The following is a 13,343-nucleotide window of genomic DNA, read 5'->3' on the forward strand; positions in this document are numbered from 1 at the left end:
CCCAGTCTCTGGGATTACAGGTGTGCACCACTGTGCCTGGCTTTTAATGTCATTTCTATGACTAAAATCATATTGTATAAAACATCCCCCCTTGCAAGTCCCTTTGATATGGTATTAACCCTTCTATTTTTCTTGGTCAAATGTTCATGCCTTTCCTTGTGGGTGAATGTGGTTGAGGAGACCTGTAGGGAAACTTAGTTAAGCACAAGCAGGTCTCCAGGCGAGGTGCAGAATATGAACTGCACCTGTGTGGCATAGGGGGTCCAGGGACATTTCCATTGGGTATTATACTGGTTCTGACCTCTCAAAAGGGCAGAACCAGGACAAAGTTTTAGAATCTCCACCTCAGCCTTCATAACTGGACATGACACTTCTTATTTCATTGTAACAAGACAATAAAATGATATTGGGTTTTTCAAACCACACAGGCACTTTGACAAAGCCCGAGACTCAAAAATAAGGTTAATTATGCTAATCAGCATATGCTCTAAGTTGATTGGTTAAGGGGTGGTAATTGCTCCAATTCAAGCTAACTTGAGATAGGCCCAGAACTTCTGCAGGGAAAGGAGACCTTTAACATTTAGGTATGAACATGAGAAAAGGTGATATCTGAATCAAATACAGACATGCCAGTGGCTGCAGGACAGGGCCCATTCAACCACAACGTCAACAAGAGTCAAGAGACTCACAGACAGCAGAGACCAGTCAGGGACTACTAGAATCAGGTTCTGGAGACATGACTCCCAGTTCTACAAAAAGTCAGCCCTGGCGGTGGGATATGAAAAATGGTTGAATGAGACAGACATCATGACCCCATGTACACATATGATTACATGAATGGTATGAATCTACATCATGCACAACCATAGAAATGAAATGATGTACCCCATTTATAAACAATCAAAATGCAGCCTGTGAAAAATAAAACTTAAAAAAACAAAAAAAGTCAGCTCTACTCTTGAGTTTCCCAAATGTTTAAGTTAATAAAGAAACTTTTGCTTAAGTCATTTTGGGTTGGGTCTTCAGTGATTTGCTGTTAAAATCGTCCCTACGTAAACAAAAGGCAGGAAAAGGCAAGTTGACAGAGAGGTTAGGGAACTATGGAGTTTTGGTTCCTCCAATGAATTAGAAGTCTAGACCATTTTCTGAAAATAGTGAGAAAATTTTTGAATTTCTAATAGCCACTAAGATACTTATAACAGGGCTGTTACTGAAAACCTGAGATACAAGACCATGAATCTGTAGTAAATCCACATAGTTTTTTTAAATTTTATTTTCTACATTAAGTTGCTACGATATGAATATTTTTCACAAGCTGGATTGTTGCAGGGTTAGAGTTTCACAGAATACAAGAAAATACCAGAACATGTTGGTCCAATTTTTTTCTAAAAAACAGGAAAATTGGAAAGTAATTGATATGTTGACAGATAGGGAATTTGAAATTAGGTATGCTGGGAATAATAGCAAGATGGCTAGGATAATAATGTTCCTATAGGAAACATTGAATTCTCACACTGGATAATTATGGAGTGTTTAATAAAGCAACTAATCACAAATATGTTTGCAAGTACAGGATGTATGGAAACCACAGGAATAACAATTCACAGTGGGTTTATGTCAGGGAATTTTACCACACCTTAACATAAAGGAGTAGGTGGAAGAAATAAGCACCTGAACTGAAAGGATCTATACTGAAAAGACCTCCCGATTGTCCACAGGAATCCTTCATGGAGGGTGCCGAGGGAATAAATGCCCTTTTTACTTGATCCTCTCAGATCAGATTACCCATTCACTAGACCCAACTGGAAGTCAGAGAGCAAGGGAGTCCATCGACCTAGCTCAGACTTGTGGAGAAGGGTAGAGAGACTGGATGGTAAATCCAAGGAACAAGATTTCCAGTGAATTTAAGATTTGGAGAAGGCTAGTTCTTAAGGATTGAACATTTGTCTGTAATTTGGGGTGGATAATGAGTGGAAAAGAATCATTGACCACTGCAAATGATGCAGCCTGGATAGTGTTAGGCTCACTAAGACTTTTGTGAACTGTCTATGTGGGCACTCACGTCATTCACCATGAAACCTGTGTAGAGCAGAAGGTACAAGTTCCGAAGCTCTGAATGTGGGTAAATACCAAACAATCAATTCAACAGCAGCAATTGGGAAGAGAACAAGGAAGGACCATAGGGATTATTTTATGTAATGAGGACCTTTGTTCTCCTCCAATGTGCCTATTAAAGAATGAGATAATAAGCAGCTTCCCTTGAGAGATTTGAATACATGTCTATTTTAATGAGGTAGCTTCCAGGGATGGCAGAAAGGAGTTCAGAATGATTTATTCCACTGTTCTCCAACAAAATTACATAAGTTTTTTGTTGCAGCATAAGAGTATAACCAGTTTGAAATACACTACATTTCTCAGAGCTATTGTTTAGAAAGAAAACATACAAAGATCTTAGGGATAGAAAAGGAACATGACATTTCTAAGAAGTTGTATTGGGACAGACACTAAAATCTAAAATATTGCTTAGAATAATTAAATGTGAAAATGGTTTGATGAAAAAATTATGGTGTTTACATAATGTAAACACCATTGTAAAGCATTATTTTTCTTAGTATTCACAAACACCCTGCTCAGAGGAAGGTTGTTGCTATATTTTAGATGAGGGGGACATAATTTTCAAGATCACACAAACTCCAGTGTAATGTCTTTAAGTATAGAAACATTCCTTTTACAGAAGCATACTGCTATCACTCAAAGGGGAGTCTGTTCCACTTCACAGAATTTAGGCTCCTCTGGAATTCATATTTATATTGTACCACACTGAATTCTTGCAAAAAGAAAAAAATTTTGATCACTGCTTTTAACTGTTCAGGAAAATCATCTCTTGGTTTTGATATTTCTGTCCCCAAAATAGAAAAACACACAGAAGGGGACAAAATTCAGAGTATAGTTTTGGAATTTTATTCTCCTATCCCAGGAAGAAGAGTAACTCTCCTGATGAATGGAATTGATTGAATCTGGTATACTCTGGACCTTGTGTTCCAGAGGGTAGCATTATTGAATTGAAAAAAGCAATACAAACCTCACACACACCTGGACCACTGTAATCCAGAGTATTGATCAGTTTTTACTCGTTTCCAGAAAACAAAATCAGCTATTCTCAAAAGTGCGATCACATGAAACATTGCTTAAAACTCGTTGGACATGCCAGTTCTCTATTTCTACCCAGACCTACTTACTAGATCCAAAACTCTGGGGATCCTACAACCTGTGTTGTAACAAAACCTCCCAGGTGATTGAGTCATTAATAGAACCACTGCTTTGGTCCCCATCTGCGATCATTGTTCATATTCCACAAGTTAGAAGTAGTGTGGTATCGCGTTCCCTCTGGCCGCAGAGAGAGACACGACAAACGTCTGAAGCTTTGGAAGTTTATTGTGCACAGTCTTCCTTTCTTTCCCTCTTTTCTAATCCCTTTCTCTCTTTTCTTTCTCTCGCTCTCTTTCCCTCTGCTTAACTCTCGCCTGCTCCGGTCGCTCCGCTCCTCCCGCTCGGCTCACACCTGCTTCGGCCGCTCCGCTCCTCCCGATCGGCTCACGCCTACTTCGGCCGCTCCGCTTCTCCCACTCGGCTCACGTCCTCGCTCGCACTCTTCTTCCTCGCTTCTTCTCCTACTCTCAGCTTCTTCTTCTCTCAGCTTCTTCTTACTCCCAGCTTCCGCTTCAGCCGCCCCTTACTCCCCCACCCACCAAGCTTATATACACTTCAGCCAATCAGGGGAGAGCACACGAGGTAAACGCGCGGACAGCTGCAGGCATAGAATAGGTACACGAGGGGGGCATGCTCTAATCACATCGTTAACTAGCCAATCATTGGAATTCGCTGGTTGTTTACTGTATAGCTGGCCGCTTTTGGCTCAGTGCCAGGCGCCATCATGACCGTGCCCAAGGCTGGGGGTCCCGGGAACCCCGACATATCCCTCTTCTTTATTATTAAACTAAGGCTCGGGACCGTGTCTGTCTTAGGCTGAGTGGTCAGCATATGTCCTTACCTGTCATCAGAGCCTGCAGAGCATGCTGCAGCTCCTGTCTTAGGTTGGTACACAGCCACCTCCTTCATTACCCGTCTTTGACTACCGGTCCAGCATCAAGAGCCATACTAATGGGGGGCTGTCGGCCTTTAGGGCGGTCATGGCCTGATGAAAGATAATTTGATCTCTCTATTGGCTAGCTCGTAGATGCATGCCAAAACGAATGAAGAGAAGGAGGCCAAGGCAGAGGAGTACCACCATAGCTCCTAAGCCTGCCCGCTGTTTGACAAATCTATAAACAGAAGAAAAACCATATAGCCATATTAAATACAGAAACAATATACATCCCAGTAGAGTTACAATACGGGCAACACAAACAACTCTCAGGGAATAAACGCATCCCAGTCCCAAAAGTTCTTGCAAGGTATCCACTTGTTCTTATAGTGAGTCCACTCTCTGATAGAGTCTCTATGGTCTGTAAGGCTGCAGCTGTATTTTCGGCCAAATGATCGTTATTATGGTTGTGTCAATGCTGCTACTGCAAGAACTGTGATGGCAATGATCACGGCTGTTGCAATGTCAAAGCCTCTCCTGTTTCTTGATAATAGCACTGGCAATTCTATATCTGCAACAGAAACTAGGACTGGTAGGAAGATAGAAATGTGCATCAAATTGCACGGGTGGCAAAAGAACCATTCCAGCATTGTGAGAGATAGCACACGGTTAGTGAACAGTTAAGAGGTGTTATTAGAAATGTTAGTTGGTAGAAACATAAAAGGGAGGAAATACACAAGCTGACATGGGAGGAAAAGCAATATTACAGCTAGGGTCAGCAGAATGAGTTGCTCTACTCTGGGTCTGATTTGTAGTATGATTCCAACGGCAAAGTGCAGAAATTCCTCCTGTTAAAGCAAAGAAAGGCTAGAGATATCCTTGTCACCAAAAGCAGCACGACCTGAAAAATCATCAGTAGAATTGACAGGCTTGTAGAGGAATTGGTGAAAAACAAGAAAAGGAAGGATAAAAAATGTGTTAGTTAGAAGTAAAAAATATGGCCAGGCTAACAATGGCCCATAGGTTCCGGGTTTGCCTTTCCGTCTGAGTTTTTGTTATTGGAGGAAGGCTCAGGCTTGCCATTGCGAGGAGGAGCAGCATCACTTGCATGCTGTAAAACTCTGATTAGCCTTTCTGGAATCCAGACTGGAGTCTGTTGATCCTGTGGGAAAATACAAACAGACCCTCGGACCCAACGAAGGACTGGATCCGGTCCTTTCCAACAACCTGTCAGGATATCTTTCCATTTTGCCCATACTTGAGGAGTATCATGGGGATTATAATGTCGATCAGCTGCAGAGTGGCCGTCCCTATCCAGAGTTAAGAAATTTAGAATGAAAAGAACTAAATTAAGTTTATCTTTAGGAGACTTGTAGGAGGCTCCTATTCCCCCTTTTTGTTTATTTAGACAATTTTTTAAAGTAAGATGTGCTCTTTCCACAATGCCCTGTCCCTGAGGATTATAGGGGATGCCAGTGACTGATTGGATGTTAAATGTTTGTAAAAACAACCGGAAGCTTTTGGAAGTATAAACAGGACCATTATCTGTTTTAATAACTTTAGGTATGCCCCAGCCAGCAAATGCTTGTAGGCAGTGTTGAATGACATCTTTTACCTTTTCTCCAGAATGAGCGGAAGCCATAATGACCCCTGAAGCAGTGTCTACTGACACATGTACATACTTAACAGTACCAAATTCAGAAATATGGGTTACATCCATCTGCCAAATATGACCAGGCAGCAGTCCCCTGGGGTTAACTCCAAAGGATTGTACTGGGATTAAAGGAGCACAATGTTGACAATTTTTTACTATTTGTCGAGCCATACATTTAGATATAGGAAATTTTCTGCTCAAAGTAGTGGAATTTACATGGAATTTTTCATGAAAGAGTTTTGCTTGTTCCTCTATGGAAAAAACAAAAATTGATTTGGTGGCCATATCTACCAAGTCATTAGCCTTGGCCAAAGGTCCTGGTAAATTAGAATGAGCTCTAATATGTCCTACATAGAATAGATGTTTACGCTGTAGGATAAGGTTTTGTAGCGTGGTAAAATAAGAAGCTACCGTGGACATGGAAGAAATATGGGGTACCGTTTCAAGAACCTGTAAAGCGTTGACGATATATAAGCTATCAGATAGAAGATTGAATGGCTGATTATCTGCTAATTTAAAGGCTAATATTACAGCTGCAAGTTCAGTAACCTGTGCGGAGTTGGGTGGAACTATTATGGTGTGAAGTTGTTTACTGATAAGTACTGCACCTACTCCATTTTTGGAGCCATCAGTAAAAATGGTTACACAGTCTTTAAGAGGCTGGACACTAGTCACTTTTGGAAAAACTACGGGAGTATTTTACAGAATTGAATCCAGGGATGTTGGGGATAATGGTTATCGAACTGAGCTGAAGTGGAACAATATAATACTGACCAATCATCATCATTATTAATTAGCCATTTAATTTGCTGAGTGGAATAAGGAGTTATAATAATAGACGGATGGATTCCAAAAACAGTAATGCAAGATTCTATTCCCTTGAATATTACCTGAGCAATAGCTTGGGGATATGATTGCAATGTTTTAGCTGGAGAGCTAGGGAGATTTATACTTTGCAGAGGTCCGCCTTGCCAAACTATGCCAAAAGGGGTATGTTTCTCTGAGATTATGATTAAACTTAATGGTTGAGTAGGATCACAACGATCAATGTAACACTGCTGAAGTCTATTCTCTACTAGCTGTAAGGATATCCGTGCTTCGGGAGTAAGTTTCCTAGGGGAATTCAAGTCAGGATTACCTTTTAATATATCGAATAAAGGTTTTAATTCCCCTGTGGATAATTTTAAATAGGATCTGATCCAGTTAATGTCACCTAAGAGTTTCTGAAAATCGTTCAAGGTATTCAATTGATCTGTCCTGATGGTCAACCTTGATGGTCTGACTGTAGTAGCAGTGAGCCTTGTACCCAGATATTCTTGGATCTCCTCTAATTGTAATTTTTCAGGGGCTATCGTTAGTCCTCTTTTTTCTAATGCTTGAGTTATAAATTGTAATGCTTCTAACAAAACTTCTTTTTCTGGATGGCAAATAAGTATGTCATCCATATAATGATAAATCAACAATCTCTTAAACTTTTATCTAGTAGTTGTTAACGCTTTATCTACGTATATTTGACATATAGTAGGACTGTTAGCCATACCTTGAGGCAACACGGTCCATTCGAATCTCTGATCAGGCTGAGTGTGATTAAGAGAGGGCAAAGTAAAGGCAAATCTCCAATAATCATTTTTGTGTAAGGGTATAGAGAAAAAGCAATCTTTTAAATCCAGAATAATAGTAGGCCAATTTTTTGGTAGCGCAGTGACAAGAGGGAGTCCACATTGGATGGGTCCCATAGGGTACATTTGTTCGTTTATGGCTCTTAAATCATGTAATAACCTCCATTTTCCTGATTTTTTCTTTGTTAAGAATATTGGAGTATTCCAAGGAGAAGTAGAATGTTGTAAATGACCTGCTTGTACCTGCTCTTGTACTAACTTATGAGCTGCCTCTAGCTTCTCTTTTGTTAGGGGCCACTGTGGAATCCAGCGAGGCTTATCATCTTTCCATATTATAGGGATTGATGGTTTATCAGTGGCCCCTAGGAAAAACCCAATCCATGAGAATCATTTTTTGGTGGAAGTAAAGGCAGTGGTTGGGTAGATCCTTGACTATGTCTTCCTAATCCTTTTTTATCATCATAGTTCATATTTTGTAACATATTTCTTACAGGAGTCCCTTGGTAAGTCTGATCAGTGGTGAGTTTCATATCCATTTGCTGCAGGACGTCTCGTCCCCATAGGCTAATAGGAACATTACAGACATATGGCTGAAATATTCCTGTGTGTCCCTCTGTATCTTTCCACGATAATGAGGAAGCACTTTGATTGGGGCTTTCTGCTACTCCTAAGCCTCTCAAGCTCTGAGCTGCTGTGATCAATGGCCAGTGCTTTGGCCAGACCATTGCGCTAATAATACTTTTGTCTGCTCCCGTATCTAATAAACCTGTAAATTCCATATTTTCCACTTTTAATTTTAGGAGGGGCCTCTGTCCCATATCCATAGTAAGGTTTATTAAAGTGGTTCCTGTTGATCCAAAACCTCCTTGTCTTTTATTTGTATTTTTACTGGGCCACAAAGAATGTCGACTGGGTAATAGAAGCATTTGTGCAATGCGATCCCCTGGAGAGATGACCGTAATTCCTTTTGGTGAAGAGACCAAGGCTTTTATTTGTCCAGTGAAATCAGGATCAATAACCCCTGGGTGTACTATAAGTCCTTTTAGTGTTGAGGAACCTCTACCTAGTAATAGTCCTACACTGTTCTGTGGGATTTTTTCATGCCAATCAGTATCAATCATCTGCACCCCCATATCTGGGGTTAGTATGAGTCTGGAGGTGGCACAGATGTCCAATCTGGCACTTCCTGAGGTGGCTCTGCGCTCCCCTTCTCTGTGGGAGGATACCACCGTCGGGGAACTTGTTGAATTACCCCGTATATTTGTTGCGGGCCCCGGGGAGGGCCCTGTCTCCCATTTTTTTGAAGTTTAGGATTCAACCCTAGGAACTTATCCTCCCTATCTCTAATAGACTGACAGGCACTATTCCAGTGACTTCCTCTTCTGCATCTTGGACATAGCCCAGGTCCGGTTCCCAAGTTATTCTTTGTATAGATGTTCCCACCTTGGGCAAAGGGTGGTTTGGACAAGTGGCTTTTAGATGTCCCTTCTGTCTGCACACAAAACATGATCCTAAAGACTCTTTATTAGTTCTTGAAGGGAACCTCCCCTGGGTTTGTGCAAGTGCGGCAGACAACAAGGTGGTTTGTCTGTCTATGGCTGCTACAAAGGCACTGCTCTGCGCCGAAGTATCATTTACATCTCTACACACTTTTAAGTAGGTGGACAAGTCTTTGTTTCTCCATGGTCTTATGGCCTCCCTACACCATTTGTTGGCTTGTTCGTAAGCCAATTGTTTTACTAGGGGCATGGCTTGCTCTGCATCTCCGAAGATGCGTGATGCTGTCTGAATTAGCCTATCGATGAAGTCCGCGTAGGGCTCACTATTCCCTTGAGTTACCTTTGACAACTGGCCCTGCAAATCTCCTGCTCCTTGTAATGTTTTCCAGGCCTTGGTTGCAGCCACGGCAATTTGCGCATAGACTGCTGGATGATAATTAAGCTGTGCCTGAAGGGTTTCATAAGGTCCTACGCCCATAAGCATGTCCCTATCGACTTGGGGATTCCCCGCTGCCGCATTTCGGCGGGCGGTATCTGTAGATATTTCTTGCCATGATGTTTTCCACATAAGGTACTGTCCCCCAGACAGAGCGGCCCTAGCAAGATTAGTCCAGTCCTGGGGCACTAAGTTTAATGATGTCAAGGTATCTACTAAGGCTATAGTAAAAGCTGACTGAGGACCATATGTACTAACTGCTTCTTTTAACTGTTTCACTATTTTGAAGTCTAAGGGTTGGTGGAATCTTTGATTTTGAACATCCTCAAAAACAGGATACGCTACAGATCCAAGATGACTCCATTCTGAGCGTAATCCGAAACCGGACGCTTCATGAGGGGGTTCCCTATTTATGGGAGGTGCACTAGGCAACACGGGCACTAAAGGGGGCTTTTCATCTAGTCTTAATTTTTGTACTCTTTTTTCCAGTTCCTCTCCTGATAATTTTCCCCTTCTGATAGTTCCTCATCTGAATTAGTTCCTTTTTCTGAATTTTGAGAAAGATATGAGTGTTCCTCTTTTATTTCTTCCAAAACCTGTCTTCCCTCAGCTAAAGGCTCGGTGAGTGAAGGTTTTTTGTTTTTATCTTGCAGACAGGATTTAATAAGAGACCAAATAGCCATAGTGCCTACTGGCAAAGGGTTTTGCCTATCCGCTATACGAAGGTCCTCCCCCAGCTGTTCCCACTGTAGGGTATTCAAAAGGCCCTCATCCAAAAACCAAGGGGAAACACTTTCCACAGTATCGAGAAATACTTTAGCTGTTTTTTCCTTTAATGGCGTCCCATGGTTTTTTAATAGCTCCCTGAGGGGTTGCTGCATTCTGAATTTAGACGTTTCAGACCCCATTGTTACTAATTTGAATAGCTTCAGTTATGGCAGTTACGATAACAAACAGTGGCCAAGCTGCCAGGAGCAACGAGATTACTGAAAGGAAAACTATCTATCAAGTGTGCATTAAAATTTTTATAGCGGCTTTTCACGTGCTACCTATACCCTAATTGGACCGCTTCAAGCGTGTTTCTACTTTCACTTTTAATTGGACCGCGTTCCACGCGTCAGGACCGCTGCTGGCGTATCCCGATACCGGACCACCTTCGGTGTGTCCTTATTTTTATTTTAGCCGGACCGCATCCCGCGTGTCCCCAGGACCGCTGATGGCGTATCCTGATACCCTTTAACTTTTTTATAACCGGTTTAACTTATTAAAAAAATTTTTTTAGATATCTTACCTTGTTTTCTTTATAAAATTTTCATCTTCCCGGGTTTCGGCACCAGTTATCGCGTTCCCTCTGGCCGCAGAGAGAGACACGACAAACGTCTGAAGCTTTGGAAGTTTATTGTGCACAGTCTTCCTTTCTTTCCCTCTTTTCTAATCCCTTTCTCTCTTTTCTTTCTCTCGCTCTCTTTCCCTCTGCTTAACTCTCGCCTGCTCCGGTCGCTCCGCTCCTCCCGCTCGGCTCACACCTGCTTCGGCCACTCTGCTTCTCCCGCTCGGCTCACGCCTACTTCGGCCGCTCCGCTTCTCCCGCTCGGCTCACGTCCTCGCTCGCACTCTTCTTCCTCGCTTCTTCTCCTACTCTCAGCTTCTTCTTCTCTCAGCTTCTTCTTACTCCCAGCTTCCGCTTCAGCCGCCCCTTACTCCCCCACCCACCAAGCTTATATACACTTCAGCCAATCAGGGGAGAGCACACGAGGTAAACGCGCGGACAGCTGCAGGCATAGAATAGGTACACGAGGGGGGCATGCTCTAATCACATCGTTAACTAGCCAATCATTGGAATTCGCTGGTTGTTTACTGTATAGCTGGCCGCTTTTGGCTCAGTGCCAGGCGCCATCATGACCGTGCCCAAGGCTGGGGGTCCCGGGAACCCCGACAGTGTGGTAGGAGGAATAAATTATTGCTATCACCTAATCTTCATCATATAGGACGCTGAGCAGAAAGTGTTAGGGTTAAACAATACAAGACAAAACCAAATTAAAAACCCAAGGACTGATATTTAGTAATCAGACCACAGTGAAAGAGAACTTTTTGAATTACAGTACTTACAGCAGCTTGACCATACTTGTTAGTGTAGGGATAGCCATGGTGGGTCTTTTGATTATTTAAGTCAGTATTTAATTACCCTTTATAAACAAATAGATCTTAATACAGAAACTTCATGGTTTTAGGAGATGAACCTTTTGTTGCATGAGTCCAGACTAAGTCTCAAGAGCTACAGTAGATATTAACTAGTTACTAGAAAATGTGATTTAGGATTAACCTCATATTTCTGCCATGTATCCTCAGGCCCATAGATTTAAATAAACTTCCACTCCCCACAAGATGACTACCACTTGTCTACATTCATGTTTTTATTTATGTAGGCCCTTGGTGCTATTAATTTCAGAACAGACCAAGTTCAACCCATGATTTGTGTATTTTAATCAATACAAAGGTAAAAATCTGCCAAACCAAGGTAGAGCAAAGCTCAGGGAAATATTTCAAACCTAAACGTTCAGGAAAAAGTTGTAAAGGGTTTGTCTTGAACATTTTCTCTAGGAAAAATCCTTTCTCAGACCCAAAGGAATCACATTAAAAGTATACCTTGGGGGGCTGGGGAGATAGCTCAGTCAGTAGAGTGCTTGCCTTGTAAGCATAAGGCCCTGGGTTCGATCCCCAGCACCCAAAAAAAAAAAAAAAAGTATACCTTAGTCTTATGGTCGAATCAGGATTAGTAGAAAAGTAGAGAAAACATGGCCAATAGAAAAGGAATCTCCTGGAAAGAAAGGATCAGTCATTAAATGTTGGGCTAGAAGGATATGCATGGAAAGGAAGACCAAGGAGGCATATTTTAGTTGTGACAAGGGATTATGTTTTCCAGAACAGGACTGGAGTAAGAAGAAATTTAATAGCAAAAAAAGAGGTTGTCAGCAAACAAACCACCATAACTACCCACAATAAAAACAGATTCAGGATAACCATACCCAAATGCTACAGGGAAGGAGGGTACACAGACGAGGATGTTGCTGTTGTGTAGTAAGAAGCACAGGTTGCATTACTTCGGCTTCTAATAACTACAAAATGGAGGAAAGCAAGGGCTCACAGAACCCCAGCTGTGAGAGCAGTTACAGCAGTTTCATTTGCTTCAGCAGCTTGTCGAGGGTGAGATGTTGGATTGAGATACATGGAGATACTTGGAAGAACTTCCTTAGAGGCGGCATTCATATGCCTTAAAGCAGAAGCCGGTAGGCACTGTGGCAAGAGCTTAAATATTACTTGGGATCTTGCTGGAGATAGAAAACAAGCATGAGAGAAACCCTTTTAGAGTAATTCTGATTTATTTGAGCAATAGGTTGAAACTGAAAAAAGTTTTTACATTTAATGTTGTTCTCCTTTTATTTCCCACTAAGCTGTTATGATGCTGACCCTGTTTTCAATAGATAGAGTTCATCCCTCCACCACCTTAGAAGAGACGAGTAAATTGGAGTAGGTAGAAAAAGGGAAAGATGTTACTATAGCTGATGGTAGTCAGAAAAATAACAAGTGTTAAACTTCCAATCACACCCAGACTCTGTCACCTGTTATTGAGCAGATAAGGGGAAATGTTTGTAACCCAGGGAAAGAGAAAGATGACAAAAGCTTTGGATGAAGAATATAAAATCACAGTGGTGGGGCTGGGGATATAGCTCAGCTGGTAGAGTGCTTGCCTTACAAGCACAAGGCCCTGGGTTCAATCCCCAGTACCACAAACACAAGGCCCTAGGTTCAATCCACAGCACTGCCAAAAAAAATAAAAATAAAAAAATAAATCACAGTGGTTACTCATAAAATAGAAGGTTCCCAGGCAGCCCAACCTAATGGCTCATATTCTAAAATTGAATGGTCGGTCAATCCCCACTCCTCCAAAAAGTCTTTCAATTAATATCAGTTTCTCCGTGTTTTTATTCTTTACAATGTTTTAGTTTTGTGTCAGCTCTTTTCAGTTCTCATTAAATTTTTAATCTGTTTC

At 41.7% G+C, this 13,343-nt stretch overlaps 1 non-coding gene across 1 annotated transcript; it reads left to right on the top strand.

The window, feature by feature from the left end:
* The first annotated feature begins 13,009 nt into the window (after positions 1 to 13,009).
* On the top strand, positions 13,010 to 13,083 carry Trnav-uac (transfer RNA valine (anticodon UAC)). Its single transcript has one exon. It is a non-coding gene; the product is annotated as a tRNA-Val (tRNA).
* The last annotated feature ends 260 nt before the right edge of the window (positions 13,084 to 13,343 follow it).

This window comes from Sciurus carolinensis, chromosome 6, assembly GCF_902686445.1.
Source record: "Sciurus carolinensis chromosome 6, mSciCar1.2, whole genome shotgun sequence".
Lineage (NCBI taxonomy): Eukaryota > Metazoa > Chordata > Mammalia > Rodentia > Sciuridae > Sciurus > Sciurus carolinensis.